This window comes from Adiantum capillus-veneris, chromosome 5, assembly GCF_014529385.1.
Source record: "Adiantum capillus-veneris isolate H3 chromosome 5, ASM1452938v2, whole genome shotgun sequence".
Classification (NCBI taxonomy): Eukaryota; Viridiplantae; Streptophyta; class Polypodiopsida; order Polypodiales; family Pteridaceae; genus Adiantum; species Adiantum capillus-veneris.
The window spans coordinates 15890289-15908411 of NC_140935.1; positions in this window are offsets into that span (position 1 = coordinate 15890289).

The following is an 18123-nucleotide window of genomic DNA, read 5'->3' on the forward strand; positions in this document are numbered from 1 at the left end:
TCGTCATTTTAAGAGTGTAGAGATGCATACTTTATGCCCTCTTCATCTTAATGCGACTTTCGTTATTTTCGTGCTTCTATTTCTGTAGTAACATCATTGTTCATCAGAAGATGACTTGGTGTTACTCTGAACGTAGATATATACAACAATTGATTTACATTTGAGATTGTTGAGTTGTTTGCTGATGGTTGTGTTGTGCGTTCCACACACTCCATTAGAAATAGCTTATAAAATTTACAATTTTAGATTAAGTTTTCTGTCATATGTGTTACATAGAAACACAATCGTTACCACTCGTTATATTAATAGTGAAGAGATACATATTTTCATGTCCTCTTCATCTTAATGTGACATACTGGTTACTTGTGTGTTTCATATTCCAAAAGAACATCATTTTTCATCATTAAATGATTTGGTGTTGTTTTGGACGTAAACACATACGATACGTAACTTACATCTGCAATTGTTAATTTATCCGCTGATAGTTGTGTTGTGAGTTCCACACACTTTATCAGGGATTAGATTGATAAAAACTATCAATCTATTTTACAACAGCATCCAGGACTTGTGCTAAGAATATCTCACACTAGCTGAGTTGTTCACATGTACGATTTTCCAACCCGTTAGATGTAATTTCTTTCATCATCTCACACTTCTGCACATAGCAGGGTCGAGTTCTTGTGCTGAGAGCATCTCACACTCCTCCTGGCCTCTCTCTCTCTCTCTCTCTCTCTCTCTCTCTCTCTCTCTCTCTCTCTCTCTCTCTCTCTTTAATTTAATTTTCATGGTCGATTCGCACAATGTTTTTTGTAATCATAAGATTTTCTCTTTAATTTGCAATAATTTAATATTGTTTAATAAATGAGTATCATCATTTAATATATATAGGGTTAACACTCATTATATATAACTATGTTACTATGGTGTACAATCTTTTCGTAAGATTCTTAATTTATAATTTTGTCATACAGATATGGCAGACACGAAGCTAGCGAAACATCAACGAAAGTTCGTCTCTGAAGTGATTGTGAGACACTTCCATTACACGTCAGAGGCAGAGATTAGGCGTTGTTTAAACCCTGTCGCTCCGGAGCATTTTTATCAGCTTACAGAGACTCTAACCAAGTCTGTGTTTGAGCAGCTCCGGCAGAGTTTGCACCAGCTATTTTTGACATAGCCCTCCTGACATCAGATGCTTTAGTAAACATGGTCAAACAAACCATTGGACAGATCATGAAAACCTTTCAAGAACTGAAAAATCCTGCAATTACTTCCTTGCGAAACATAGCTGAGCGCATACATCTTGTGCAACAGCTTTACACGGAGTTCAAGAGCAAGGAAAAGTTAGAAAGAGCAGCAAAGCGTGCAAGAGTGGAAGCCACCTCTTCTGAAGCTGCTGTTGAACCAAAAATCATTCTTAGAACAAAGCCTACAACGTCATCCGTTGCTACATTAGACCTCTTTCAGCTACCACCTATTTTACACCTTTTACCCGACACAGCCGTCTTCAATATCCAAGCTCCACAGTTGGGAGAGGGAAGATGGGCACATGTGAAGCGTGTGGGCGTCACACATCCCGCTTTCAAAGATCAAGTGTATGCTGCAAAAGTATTCAAAGTACACTTACATGGGCTCACCATGGAGCAACAGGTCAAAGACGAAGCAACAATTTTGGATATTTCACATCGAGGTATTATCTACCCTCTTGCCATGGTGCGCCACGTGGAGCGACCAATGCTCATTTCACGATTTTGGAATGGCGGCCATGTGGAGCAATGGATCAAAGAATGCACTACAGACGGCAGCCAGCCTGTCATTCGCGATTACGTACTCACTGCAGGAACAGTAGAGCTATTCCAAGAGAATATTTTGCAAATCATCAATGCTCTCCTTCAAACTTTGAAGTATATACATACGCATAACTACCTCCACAATGATCTACACTCTCAGAATATGATGCTGCATTTTGGCGAAAAAGGTGTTTACGTCGGCATTATGGATTGGGGTTCATGCACCAAAACAAATACGACAGCCGGTTTTCCTCCTCTACGCGATATGCAGATAGAAACTAGAAAAAAATATGAGAGAGATTATCCATGGGCAGCCCCCGAATGTATATCTAGTAATCCTCCCTCCTGGACCAAAGCTATGGATATTTATTCCATATGTCATACATGTAAACGCATTTTGAAGTGCTTGCCACAAGAACAAAGCAAGAGACATTTTTTTAGTAATGTACTTGCTCATCTTGAAGCTGGCAAGCGCCAAAACCCCAAAACCCAGCCTAATGCTTTTGATCTCTCCTTATGTTTAAATGGTGTCCATAGAGTAGGTTACAACATTGTAATGACATCTGGCTTACGACCAGCTGATGATTAATGAAAACAAAGTCTCATGATTTCATCATTGTTTTACTTTTGGTGTCAGATTTAATTGTATGTTTAATTGAACAAAATATCTATGTTTGTCATTCGATATACTATCCAATGTCAAATTAATTGAATGGGTATTTAAAAGTAATGACATGTTCACCTGATATGCAGATATAGAAGAAGAACTCAACCACGCTGAAGCTCGGGCAATTTTTAAAGAAGAACAAGTTAGATGTGGACAAGCAGATCTTTCTACTATTGCCAACATTGAAGAAGATGAATCTGAGCTGCAGGGCGAACCATTAACCCTTAGAGAGTGTAAAAAGCTTTGCCCTAATCACTTTGTACGCCATCAACTATTTCAAATAAGTGGCAATGCAAAAGATACAACTCCATTAAAGCTCTCTAATTTGCAACATAAAGGACTGGCACGTGTATTGCTGCAAAGGTTTATACGACAAGAGAGATGCCTACCAAACAACAACCAAGTAGCAATTTACTTTATCCAGCAATGCTATGTTCGATATGTTTTGCTGAAGAGAGTGGATTGGTCAGATCGTCCAGGCACCGCTGGCGTTGGACGTGGACGCATTGCAGAAAAGGTGGCAGCACGCAATGCAAATAATCCAATGCCTCCTCGCAAGCGTCCTATTGTTTTACTTCCTGAAGAGTCAGAAACACTGATTGAATTAGCCAGCCAAGGACAAGACCTTGCCAGCCAAGGAGAAACACCGGACATGCTTCGTGGCCGTATTCTTGAGCTTGAAATAGAGTTAAGTGATGCACAAGCAAAGCTTCAACGATATGAATCATTGTATGGACCTTTGCCAGATGATACTACCACTTCACATAAAGATGTTGCTCAACCATCCCCTGAGCTAAGAATTACAGATTTTACCATAGACGAACTTATAGCAAATCTATCAAACTCATAAGTCACTCAGAAGATTTTTGTAATCTCAAAATTATATCAAACTCTTTTCGATTGAGTAATTTCCCAGAACCTTGTTGTAATTTCAAACCTACATCGACTTTATGTAATTTTTATTCGACAAGATATTATCGGCAGTTTATATTTGAGTGTGAGTGAATATGTGCGTCTGAGAGAGAGAGAGAGAGAGAGAGAGAGAGAGAGAAATAGAGAGGTTTTGATGTGAACGACAACGAGATAACACTTTCTTTCATCATGTACAAAAACTTGTTGAGTAAGTATTACAATGGTACTCTCACAAATCATCTCCATCTTCAAAAACTGCAACTATATCATCTACTTCGTCCATATCTGAGCATTCTGAAACTATCTCCCATTCCATATCATCATCATCATCAACTTCTGCAGAAATAGCTTCATGCGTTTGGAAGACTCCATATTGCTTTTGAGCGGCTCTAGTTGCAATGTTTTGATGCTTATAAATAAGTCTCATATTGCAAAAAACATACACCAAATCAGCAGCCCGTTTAGTATGAAGTCTGTTTCGCTTTTTAGTGTGCACAAAGTCGAATGCTGACCAGTTTCGCTCACAACTTCCACTTGATGCAGCTACTGATAAAACTCTAACTGCAATGTGTTGCAACTCCACTTTCTCTCCACCATACTCCTTCCACCATAAAGGTGCACTTGTTTTTCCAATGGCATCTATATGCCACGGATCCTGAAACATACCGGTTCTATTGGCATAATCTACTCGCTGATGAAAAGCTGTTTTTCCATCTTCGTGCCCTAAGAGTTGGAAGCACACTGTTTTGAAGTCGGACATAACTTCTTTGTTGGTAGATTGATGATGCATTTGAAACTTAGGATCCAATACAAAAGCCGCACCATGCAATGGCGTATGCAACTGCACCCAACGCTTGTTAACAATTATAATCATGGTAGCTTTATCCTTTGCACCAAAACTGACATTTTCTCTTAGCTTGCGTATAGCCTCTGACATATACCAGTAGACCCGACCAAAAATAAAAGAATCTGTGTCAACTGCTCTCAAAAGATCTACAAATGGCTTTGACACAGTTACTATTCTTTCTACATTACGCCAAAAGACTGGCGAGTTTACTATTTGCGCACATCGACCAGCTACTTCCTGATAACTTGGATACTTGCTGAGCCATCCATCCCATCTTCTGTCTGCTAAGGTTTCCATCAATGCAGGCTTCAACTCTTGCAAAGCAGCAAGAACATAGTATGCCGTAGCAAACCTTGTCGCGCAAAATATTTGCAAAGCTTTATTTGGTGACTTGGTTCGAAAAAGAGCATACGAAAATTGATGCTCTCTAATGAATTTCACTACATGATTTGCATCCAATAAAGTTTGCTTCACACATGCCATTTTACCAATATCTTTTAAAAGCAAATTTAAAGTATGAGCTGCACATGGTACCCAAGAAATCTCCAGATACTTGACTTGAATAGCTCTTCCTACTCCTTTGTAGTTGGCCGCATTATCTGTGATAATAGCAATCACATTCTTTGGTCCACCTGCCTTTGCAATTGCACGCTCATACACCCCTGCTAGGTAGGTGATAGTCTTCTCTTTCAATGAGCTGTCAATTGCTTCCACGAACATAGCCCCTCTAGGGTTAATAAGCATTACATTGATTAAAGGTTTTTTCTAACAGTTAGTCCATCCATCCAATGCTATGGTGCATCCATATGCTGGAACAAACTCTAGAACTGTGCATTTGAGAATGGCTTCAGTACTGTCTTTGAATTTATCAAGATATTGAGTTCGCATCTTGTTATAGTCAGGAAGCACAAATCCTTTTTTGGCGTACTCATCAAAGCATCTTGAAATATTGGATTGCGCATAGCATTGAACGATATGTCACACGCAACAAATGCTTGTGTCCATTTTAAATGCAACTCAAGCAACCATTGTTTACCTAATGCTTCAGGAATTGTCTGTCCATTGGATGACGCTCTGCCGGATTTGCTTGTGCTAGGAACTCCTCCTGATGTAGAAGCATGTCCATGAAGAGGGTTCAATTGAGAACTTTGATCGTTTACTTGAGTGGTACACACCTCTTCTGTTGCCTCATTGCATACAGATGGTTCAATATTCGCATGAATATCTTTAGAAACATGACCTTTATGTTTAGCTGCAAGAATCAACTTTACTTTGCAAGAATACATGGCAAATTTTTCATGAATATCTTTTGGTGGTGCCCCGCACTTTTCAACATTGCCAGGGACTTTAAATAAATGCTCTTTAATTTTGGTTGCATTACCACTGAACTCGTGGCCACAGGATTTACATTTAAGTCAAGATGTATTTCTCCCAGCTTTCAACTCATGCACATAACTCCACTCTTGTCCTTTCACCATGATGCACAAAAGTAATTTGCTAGTAAAAACAAAGTCAAGGATCATTTTCATAATCAAAACCAATTAAAACATTAAATTAATTTAACTAACAATGATTGAACAGAATTAAAATAATTCAAAACAATGATTGAACAAAAATACAATAATAAAAAACAATACCATTGGATTACATATAAATTGCATCGATTTATCTAAAGTGCAAGCTTGTAGCTTTAACACATTACAATAATCAATAATTACGATTAAATCAAGGAGTAAAATGATTATCATTATAAATTGCTATACATACAAGAGCTATAAGTGACATTTTTAAATGTCAAAACGATAATCACTTACAATACTTGATAATTATCGTATCTATGTAAAGTGCAAACAAAAAGTTCTTACACTTTACCATAGATTTTTAAGCGATTATCTATCTACAATGCGACCATGTGTATGCTCTCACACAGTACGGTAGATTATGCAGTCCAAATAAAGATAAGAGAATATCAATATTTTTGGACATGTTTTTTCTAAATTTTTACTCTAGTGAGAGCATAGCAGTATGAATAGCTCTACACAAAACGTAAAAATATAATTTTGTTTCATTATATTCATTTTGAAGTGAGAGAAAATCTCTACACATCAAAATCGAACTTTAAATTATATAAAATTAATTTTTATGTAATTATATTTTTAAACTAATTATCTCATGTGAGAGTTCACTCTACACACAACGATAATATCTTACTTTTTTTTATTAGTCACTTTCAAGTGTCAATTAATTGAACACATTGACAAGTGATTCTTATAATTACAGTTTGTATCAGGTGAGAGATTAAACTCTTCACAAAATACAAACTTTCAACTATTTACTAAGTTTTTCAAAACAAATTCATATATTTGAATCACAAAACTTAAAATTCTATTGAATTTTAATTTTTATTAAATTCATATGTTTTATTTTTTTACAAATTGCTTTTTTTGATCGTTTGGTGAGAGTACTCACATGGAAAACACTGACTGTGAAAGCTGGTGTAAGGGCTGTCGCGTGCTGCTATATATACTAACATATTCGATCGTTATAATTTTCGATCGAAAAAAATTTCGATCGAAAAATTAAGAAGTTATAGGGTTAGCCGTTTATGCTGATGTGGCACCGTATAATACGACCGTATAATTTAGATAAACGAATAATACGCCCATTATTCGCGTATTATACGTCTCTTGAATAACGAATAATGCAACTCAGATCTGGAGAGACACCCTCTCTTGGCATCTATCAAAGAACCGCACAGCCCTGCCCAAGTTGGACATATCCCACAATTAGTGCATGCCAAGAGACAACATCCCGCATAGGAAGCTCCTCGCACACTTTTTGTGCTTTATGAAGTGCACTACATGTCGACCAAGGCAGTGCCAAGCACAACCTTTTCTTTCAATAACTGAGTCTAACAATATCATAGTGTATTCTTTTGCCCATATCAGCATCTTGTGTTATGTGACATGCCTTCAAGGTGCAAGTATACGTGATTGCATTTGGAGAGATGCCCTCTCTCTACAGCTAGTGAAAATAGCATGGATCTTTGTGACCATGATCCTTGCCTTTTCTTTCTCCCATTATAGAGCCCTAGCTATAGACGTCTCATTAGCCATTTGTCTTGCCATGTTTTCCTTCAAGATGCAAGCGAATGTGATTGCATGTAGACAGCCCTACATTGAGAGAGAGAGAGAGAGAGAGAGAGAGAGAGAGAGAGAGAGAGAGAGAAGCGAATGTGATTGCATGTAGAGAGACACACTCGCTTTGAATCTGACGTAGAGAGAGAGAGAGAGAGAGAGAGAGCTCATTTGTTGTCTTCCATATCCCACAATCAATGTATTCCAAGAGAGGGAATCTCGCATAGCAAGCTCCTCAAGAACATTTTGTGCTTTATGAAGTGCACCACATTTGGCATACATGTCGACCAAGATAGTGCCAAGCACAGCAATTTCCTTCATTTATGCACGACTACCAATATCATATATTGCCCATATCAGAAGGTGCCAGTGTGTTGGAATTAGGGTTGCAGAGAAACACACACAGCTTGGAGAAGACGAAGGAAGCTCAAGGCACACAATAGAGAGTGTGTTACTTAGTGTGTAATGGAAAGATAGATAGCCCTAGAGTGATGGGCGTATATACAATGCACGGGGGAAAAAACCTCCTAAAGAGGGAAAAAATGCCCCGGCGGTCCTAGTGTGTTCACACACATCACTACCACATGTATATGGTAACAAATCCCCCCTGGAGTGATGCGGTGAACGAGAGCTGGCACATGAGTAAAGGGAAGTGCCATGCCCTGAGGACAGGATCAGTCCACAAAGGGGAGTAAGCCCAAAGCTTTGCGGAAAGCTTCAAGCTTCTCACGAGACAATGCCTTTGTGAAAAGATCTGCAAGGTTGTCCTGTGTTGGCACATAAGCCAAGCTGATCTCTCCTGTTGAGAGCCTCTCCCTGACATAGTGGTAATGCACCTCAATGTGCTTTGTGCGAGCATGAAAAATTGGGTTCCTCGCAACTGCCAATGCGCTCTGACTGTCAGTGTAGATAGTGTTGGTAGTGTCCTGTCCAACACCCAAGTCAGCCATAAGGCGTCTGAGCCATACACACTCAACCGTAGCTGTGAAGACTGCCCTGTACTCAGCCTCACAACTCGAAGTGGCCACAGTAGGTTGCTTCTTGCTCAACCATGATATACATGAACTGCCAAGCATGAAACAAAAACCACTTGTGGACACTCACGTGTCAAAACAACCAGCCCAATCTGAGTCCGAAAAAGCATGTAAGTCTGGCGGCAATGATCCCCCCTTGGGATAAAACAAGCCAAGAAGTAAAGTGCCACTAAGGTAGCGGAAAATCCTCTTGACAGCCTGCCAATGCTTAGACCCTGGGCTATGCATAAATCTGCTGACATGCGAGACTGCAAACTGAATATCTGGCCTCGTGTTGCATACATAAATGAGGCAGCCAACAGCAGTTTGGTAAAGAGTGACATCAGCAGGATCGCCAGCATCATGTAGACTCAACTTCAAACCTGTTTCCATGGGAGTGGCAATAGGTTTGCAATCCTCAAGTCCAAACTTACATAGCAATGTCTCTATGTAACTTTTCTGACACAAGGCAATACCACCATCACACTGCTTAAACTGTATACCCAAGTAATGATGCAACAGCCCCAAATCTTTCATCTTGAAAGTAGCATTCAAATCAGCCTTAAATTCAGCAATATGTCTCTCATTTGGTCCAGTGATCAGCAAATCATCAACATAAAGAACCACAATGAGAAATACATCATCCTCACGCTTTACATACAATGTGCTTTCTGTTGGACTGTTACGAAAGCCTCGTTTAACCAAATGAGTGTCAGCTTTCTCATACCAAGCACGAGGAGATTGCTTCAACCCATACAAAGCCTTCTTACATTTGCACACTTTGTCCTCTTGTCCTTTTATGACAAAACCGCGAGGCTGCGTTACATAAACTTCCTCAAATATGTCACCATTCAAGAAAGCAGTAACAATGTCTGATTGATGTACATCCCAACCAAAATGAGCTGCCAATGCACATAGAAAACGCACAGTAGTCATACGACAAGTGGGAGCAAAAGTCTCTTCATAATCTATGCCTTTTTGTTGTGCATAACCCTTTGCAACAAGTGGAGCCTTATGGCGATCGATCTCACCATCCGGCTTGCGTTTCAACTTGTAAACCCACTTTGTACCAATGGCCGTTTTGCCAGGAGGCAAATCACATAAAGTCCATGTGTCATTCTCTATAAGTGCATCATATTCTGATTTCATGGCAGCAATCCAATTTTCTGAATTCAGTGCTTCATCAAAAGACAGAGGCTCCTCAACATCATGTAAACTAGACACAGCCAAAGCATAACAATCTGATGCATAAGATGCATGGCGAGAGCCTGAACGAGTACGACTAGATAAAGGTGCATCCAATTTACTGTCACGCAAAGTGTGCACCAGCCATTTTGGCATACCTGTAGCCTGCTCATTTTCAGCCCTTTCCTCATCAAGTACATCATGTACATCTGCATCAGTAATAGGCTGTTCTAAAACATTTTCAGAAACCCCCATAGGCTGTACATTTGCCTCATTGGAACTTACATTCGTATTTCCACCACTGAAAAGAGGCAACAAAGTGTCATAAATGTCCTGTGAGCTTACATTACTGTCTCTAGTACATGACAGCAAGGGCTGAACAGAATCTTCCACAAACACTACATCCCATGAAACCAGAATACGTTTTGTTTGCGGATGATACAACCTGTAACCTTTGCTTTCAGCACTATAACCAACAAAAATACATTTGACAGCCTTATCATCCAATTTTCTGCGCTGCACTTGTGGCACCAAAGCATATGCCAAACAGTCAAAAACATGCATGTGCTCAATAGAAGGCTTTCTATCATGCCATGCTTCATATGGAGTAATAGACTACAAAGCTTTCGTAGGACACCTGTTAAGTACATAAGTGGCACACATGATGGCCTCAAGCCAAAAAGAATGCGGCAAAGCTTGACTTTTGACCATACATCGTGCCATTTCCGTTAGTGACCTGTTTTTCCTCTCAGCAACACCATTTTGCTGAGGTGTATAAGGCACTGTACATTGGTGTTTTATCCCACGACTAGCCAGAAATGCATTAAATTCATGAGACATATACTCCCCCCCTCGATCGGAACGGAGGGTGCCCATAGTACATTTTGAGACATTTTCAGCCATAGCCAAAAATTGTTTGAAGCACATAAAAACTTCGGACTTCGCTTTAAGCGGAAATACCCATGCATGCCTGGAGTAATCATCAATGAAAGTCACGAAGTACAGGTAATTGCCCAAGGACGGAGTTTGCATGGGCCCACAAACATCACTATGCACAAGCTGCAACCTGCATGTGGCCCTAACTGAACCATCCTTTGGAAACTTAGAACGCTGCATTTTACCTAGAATACAGCCTTCACAAACATGTTTGACAGGTGCTTCAAGAGGCGGCAAAGAAGCAACCATACCAGATTTCTGCAAACGCAGCAAACTGGCAAAATTCAGATGACCAAAACGTGCATGCCAAAGTTTTGCATTTGAAATAGCCCTTGAATCTGCAACAGCATTTGCAAAATTTTGTCCACACTTGTCATACAAAGTGAGCTTATACAGCCCACGGCACAAAAGCCCATATGCAACAATTTCATCACCAAAACTGAGATCATGAACTGTACATCTGTCATCCACAAATTTGACTACAAGTCCAAGTCTAGCAAGTGCAGATACAGACAAGAGATTCTTCTTGATCCCAGGTACATAAAGTGCATCAACAAGTGTGAAGGAACTGCCATTAGCAGCAGTGAGCACAATCTTTCCAACTCCCTGAACTGGATAAGAGGCGTTGTTGGCACAAGTGACTGAATTCCCATGAGGGACAGACTCGAGAGAGGTAAACAATTCACGATGTGAGGTAATGTGCTTTGTAGCACCACTGTCGAAATACCACACATGTGAATCTGCAGCAACTGACAAGCATGCATCATGGACAGCAGGATTGTAAGTGCACTCTGCGCTAAAAGCCCATTCTGCATCAACATCAGCATCACAATCTCCTTTCACAGAAGACTCAACAATGGCTGCATTTGTAGTGGAACCAGCATTTGCAGTGGAACCACCCTCTTTCTTCTTAGCCTCTTTGGCCTTCAACTTAGGACACGACTTGATCAAGTGATCATTGGCTTTACAATAATAGCAACGCATCTTCTTTTTGCCCTTATCACCAGAATTGCCAGACGAAGTGCTGCCAGCAGAAGCATTAGGAACAGAATTTTTGCCACTCGCAGCAGAACCATAAGAAGTGGTTGCATTACTGTTACCACCCTTTCTTTGAGAAGCAATAAAAGCCTGTTCAACTGCACGCTGCCTAGTCCTGTTTTTTCTAGAAAGTGACTCTTGCAACAGCAATGTGCATAATGCATCAAACTTGACAACTTCAGGATTTCCTTGGGTCATGAGTCTCCAAGTACTAGCAAAAGTCTGGTAGGAATCTGGTAAGGCATCAAGAACAGTCTGCACAAGGGAACTGTCCGAAATGACTTCACCTGCAGAAATGAGTTGCTCATTGATATCCTTGACACTAGCAAGGAAAGTGTCCATATCATCTTCCTCATGCATAATCTTCGACTCTAGCTCTTTACGCAGCAAAGCAATTTTAGCCTCATTGCGGCTTGCATAAAGACCTGCTAGAATATCCCAAGCCTGTTTTGCAGATTTTGCTGAACGGATGTGAGGAATAATGGTGCGCTTCACAGACAACGCAATCAATGCATGAGCCTGTGCATCCTTAACATCCCAACGAGCTTGTTCTGCCGTAGGCAAAACAACTCTAACAGCTGCAATCCTTGCAGCAAGACCTGCAACATCCTCAATATCGCCTACATCTTCAGAACCAGGACGTACATCAATGCCCTGCACAATGTTTCAGACACCTTTTGACACAAGAACATGTTGCATCATATAAGCCCACATAGGGTAGTTGTCCCCATCCAACCTGTCCTCAGCAGCAAACATCTTGAACACATCTGTGTTGTTGTTGTCAGCCATGGTAAATGCTGCACCTGATGTGATAACTGCCCGAAAATAGGAGAAATGGAGCGGGAACAACTTGTGCTATATAGCACAAACCGTAGAAGACTATAAGGCACCTGTTATGCAGAAAACGGCACTGACAGAAAATCTGCACAAAATGACGAAATAGCCTGTGCAGTACTGCCCGTAGTGGAAACGGAGGCCGAAATGAGCCCAAATCAAAATTCTGAGCAGACCGAGCTCTTCGTGCTCTCCCAAAATATTTGTCGACCTGCGAACGCTCGCCAAAGCTCACTGAAATCGGAGAAAGTGAGCAGGCGTGTGCTGGAGCAGCTGGCGACTAAGCCCGGGAGGACGTGACCTGCTCTGATACCAATTGTTGGAATTAGGGTTGCAGAGAAACACACACAGCTTGGAGAAGACGAAGGAAGCTCAAGGCACACAATAGAGAGTGTGTTACTTAGTGTGTAATGGAAAGATAGATAGCCCTAGAGTGATGGGCGTATATACAATGCACGGGGGAAAAAACCTCCTAAAGAGGGAAAAAATGCCCCGGCGGTCCTAGTGTGTTCACACACATCACTACCACATGTATATGGTAACACAGTGTACATCATTGCATTTGGAGAGATGCCCTCACTCTCCATCTTCTCAAAATAGCCCAAAGCTTCCTGACCCTGCTCTTGGACATATCTTGCAATCAATGCACTCTTGCGAGTCCCCATCGCAATCGAAACATCCCAGAGATCCCTCTCTCTCTCTCTCTCTCTCTCTCTCTCTCTCTCTCTCTCTCTCTCTCTCTCTCTCTCTCTCTCTCTCTCTCTCTCTCTCTCTCTCTCTCTCTCTCTCTCTCTCTCTCTCTCTCTCTCTCTTCGACATCCCGTATAGGAAGCTCCTCTTCTTTCATCAGTCCCCCTGACTAACCATATCATTACGATTTTCATTTGGAGAGGTGCCCTCTCTTTGCATCTGCTAAAAACAACCCAGAGCTTCCTAATCATGACCAATGGTACAATGGTAAGGCACCCGATGGTGCTCACGCATGCCAACACTATCGACATAAGCCCTACACAGAGAGAGAGAGAGAGAGAGAGAGAGAGAGAGAGAGAGAGAGAGAGAGAGAGAGAGAGAGAGAGAGAGAGCTCATTTGTTGTCTTCCATATCCCACAATCAGTGTATTCCAAGAGACAAAATCTTGCCTAGCAAGCTCCTCAAGAACTTTTTGTGCTTTTATGAAGTTCACCACATTTGGCATACATGTCGATTGAGACAGTGCCAAGCACGGCGATTTCATTTATGCATGACTACCAATATCATCTTTTGCCCATATCAGCAGGTGCCAATGTACATCATTGTATTTGGAGAGACTCTCCTCACTCTCCATCTGCTCAAAATAGCCCAAAGATTCCTTACCTTACTGTTGGACATATCTTGCGATCAATGCAGTCTTGCAAGTCCCCATCGCAATAGAAAGCAACCTAGAGCTCGCTCTCTCTCTCTCTCTCTCTCTCTCTCTCTCTCTCTCTCTCTCTCTCTCTCTCTCTCTCTCTCTCTCTCTCTCTCTCTCTCTCTCTCCGACATCCAAGACAGGAAGCTCCTCAAGCACTTTTTGTGCTTAGTGGAGTGCACCACATCTGGCGTACGTGTCGAGTAAGGTAGAGCCAAGCACAACGTTTTCTTTCATCAACCCCCAGACTAACATGTCGACCAAGGCAATGGGAAGCACGCCGTTTTCTTTCAATAACCTTTGACTAACTATATTATCGCAAATTCATTTGCCCATATCTGTATCTTGTGTAATGCCAAATGCCTTCAAGGTGTAAGTGTACGTGATTGCTCATGGTCGTCGAGGGGAGAAATAAGAGAGAAAATCAAGACAGAGGAAACCTTATGGCAACAATCACGCTGAAAGGGGCTCCCATTTCATGTTATGGTGGCCATGGTGCTCAACTTGGCACCTCCCGTTATAATTTTGGACTCCTGCACTACAATATATGGACCGTGCCTCTTGTTGGTCGAAAACATTGTCCATTATTTTTTAAAATAGTGTAAATTCAATATTTTGATAAAAAAAGAAGGAAAATTTGTTTTTTTGTAAAAATTTTCCGAAGTATCCTTTTATCTATTTTGGTCGGATTGTTCAAGATTTTCTAATCTTTATTTCTTTTTGACATCGGAGATCCGGTTTTGAGTGCTTAGCATGGAATTTGTCACAAATTCCCTCGAAAAACGCGGTTATGTCTATCTTCAAAGCCTACATAACCAACTCAAATTCTAGTTTTAGTATCTTGTGTTGATAGGCAATCGCTCTTCTTATGAAAAGCTACAAATTTAATCTCACGATAGGGATATTTTGGGAATTTTGAAGGGCAGTTTGGGAATTTTGATATATATATATATATTTTTTGTAGCGCTGAGTGGTTGAGATCTCTCTCTCTCTCTCTCTCTCTCTCTCTCTCTCTCTCTCTCTCTCTCGTCGTCGTCGTCGTCGAACGCTAACAGCGCTTCCATGGCTGCTCCATACATTCGCCCACCTCACTGAGGCAACCCCCGACTCTGTATGCCCGATTGCCGCACTTCGCAACGTCCTGCAATCACCCGGCTATTTCCAGAGCTCTCTCTCTCTTGCTGCCATGGGTGGTTGTGTTGGAGCTAAAATGCATGCAAGTCACACACTCTTCAATGTTATAGAGTTGTTCAAGAACTGCGGAAACAGTTCGAAACTGTTGTGCATGCGTGTTTGAAAGCTCCAAGATAGGGTCTCTCCAGTCACTAGCACCTTGTGAAAGCGCGAACAAATACTGCAAGGCCTGCGAGTAGAAGCAAATATGGTAGCTGCTGAGTGATTGCTCGTTGGCTCAGGAGGAGTCAGTGCGGCAATGCCCACCATGCACACGTTAATGAGGAGAGAGAAAGAGAGGCGATAGCTCTAGTGCTGCAGCCTATTCGACCTGAGACATCTAGCTGTGAGACAGGAGCGGGTCCACTCTCTCTAAGCTTCATTGCATTGCTAGCGGCGCCTCCCTCTCTCCTCTCGCTGTTTCACTGATTGTGCTGGGCACATTGCCTGAACGTGTCAGATCAAGCAGTTCGTGCCACGTGGAGGGGGGGGGAACCGGAATCCCTCCCCCTTTTATACTAGTATAGATGTATATGCTAGTGATGTGTTGAGTACACGGACTTGAATGATTTAATGAGGTGAAAGACCATTCAAACTCCACTAAACCTTTTTCAGCGCTTGAGGGTGTATCATTTAAATATTGCAAAAACATGCAAATGTTCCTCCATTGAACTAGCAAATTTTTATTGTATCCGTTTTCTCAATTATTAGAACTGCTTTCTTTTTGTAAATAAAAGTTTGCAGTTCATGAATCGAACTCTATATATTGGAAGACCGTGTGAAACTTTGAGTTGGTCGTTTCAGAATGCGAACATGACCCTTCACCTTATTGTGTTTAAACAACTGCATGAATTAATTAAAAGGAATGAGAGAATATTTTCTAAGTTCTCCATTGGTGGAAGCGGGAACTTCTAGGTTGGGTTCACACGACCTCGCTACTTGTCCCCTCATTCACAAGAGACGGAGGCACTAATTTTCCAAGGCTTCCCAAGCCTAATGAGTGTAGCGCGGTGGTAGAGTGAACTGCTTGGCAAGCGTTGGATGAGAGTTCCCCTGCATGAATGCTTTGCCTACTAAAAAGGAGGTGGGAGAGTTCTTTTTTCGGTCGGGGGAGGGGGACTCAACAGGTTTAGAGGTCGTCTAAAGTTCGCATAGGCTAGAGCGGCATAGAAATAAGTTGAAAGTGGCTTCAAAGGCTCAAAGTCTTCTTGTTCCTTTGAACGCTGCCTTGGAGCGCTTTTACATCCGAAGCACAACGTTGTTTTCCTTACATTAGCAATTATTATCTTTTTCTTCGAGGAGAAAAGCAATCATGCCCAACTTTGTTGTCTTCTTTGTGCAAAGTTGCCTTTCAAGCCCAATCTGGCTAACATTTTTGGCATAGTTGCCTTGAGTAGAGCTTCGTTTCCAAGAATGGATGAGCACCATAAGCTCTTGCACCCTTTGCTAGGCAGAAAATGTCAAATAGGTTGAGGACAACAAAACTCCATCTCCCGTAGCATGTGACACACACTTTAGTGATCACTTGTGAAGGGCAGCGACCCATTAGGGCTCATCCATACAGCTAGGGTTGCACACGCGCCTGCAAATGTCAGCAAATGTTGCCCTTGAATCTCAACTCTGCCAAAATTGATAGAGTTGAGAAATGCCTTGCTCTATCCCCCTCAAGATGACATGGGCATGGAGGCATGGGATCTATGGTGAAGGAATCGAGCACCGTAGATCTTGTCGGCATCGCAAAAAGTAATCTCGGGTACTTAAGATTACTTTTTGTACCCGAGATTACTTTTGGTCACACTTGGTATAAGAGCCCATACCATCACAATAAACACACAGGTGCTCGTGGATAGGATATGGGAGTCGCAAAGGTGAGGTCAAGGGTTCGAGGGTCGGCCGCGAAGTAATCTCGGGTGCGATCGAGATTACTTTTTGTAATCTCTGAGACCCGAGATTACTTTGCCACGATCTACGGCTCTCCTTCATCCCATCGTAGAGCCCACCCTCTCAATGCCCGTGTTAGCCGACTCTACCCGCACTCTCTTCAGACAGGACTACACAATGTTGGATGCGTTGACCACTGCACTACAAAATTGTTGATGCATGACAGGGGTAGAACCCCTCGTGCGAATTGGCCCTTGGTCCTAAAGGATAGGGTGGACTGGCCTAGGAGGCTGGGATGCATCATATATGCACAAGCTATATGACACATTGACACAAAACCGAAAGGAGTAAATAGTCAATGGACTCAATTGGGTGAACCTGCAACAAAATTTTTTGAGCCTGGGGCCCACACTCTATTAAAGCGTCGCCAAAAGCAGCAGGTTGAAAGGAGTTGCAATAAATTTGAAGAGGAGTCGTGACTCTGACTCGTGTCCGGCAGATCGCAATGGCTTCTTCTGAAAAAAATAAAGTAGCTTGAGGCCCCAATCAACGAATTCCTTAAAGAACACAAAAATCACCATTCCAATTTGCAGGTAGAATAACCATAATCTCTTGTCATTAGCCGAATAGTTTAAAACAAAAAGCAAGAAGAAATTTTGGAAGCTCGGGAGTCGCAATATTGTGCCAGTACTGCCACCATTGCAGGCAAGGGTCAAGGCAATTCTCTGGGTTTCCAAGGGCCCTCACCTTCTGGGGACACTCTTATAATTGAGGTAGACCCAAAAACCATCAATTCAATGTAATTTGTGTGTGTCCGTGTGCGTGTGGATGTCGCTACTCTGCTGTCTTCTCTTGTTGTAGAAGCCATTCTTACTTCTTTTGGTCCCCCGCCCCCCCCCCCCCCCCCCCCCCCCCCTTTCCTTTTTTCTGTGTTGTAAGGAATCACGTGGTTAATTTTTTATTAGGCAGAGGAGAAGTGATGGCTTAATCACTGCCACTTTGCGTAGATAGGGAACATTTCAACCAAAGAGTAACTAACCATGGCTAGAGCGAATATATATTCTGCAGGTGCCACTTCAATTAAGAGAAAAATGCACACACTAATTGCAATTGTAATCTGTTGTAATTATGGTCTATGCACTTCCATTGTATCCATCCTCTGATTATTATGCAAAATTGCAGAAAAATTCCTTTGCTTCGCATCATAATGCGGGTCCTGTGACTATATGTTATTTACATCCATAATTGAATTGGGAAGCTGCAAGGTAAAAGCTTTGCGATGATCATTGATTGTCGTTGAGAGGTGCGTGTTTAGAAGAAGTA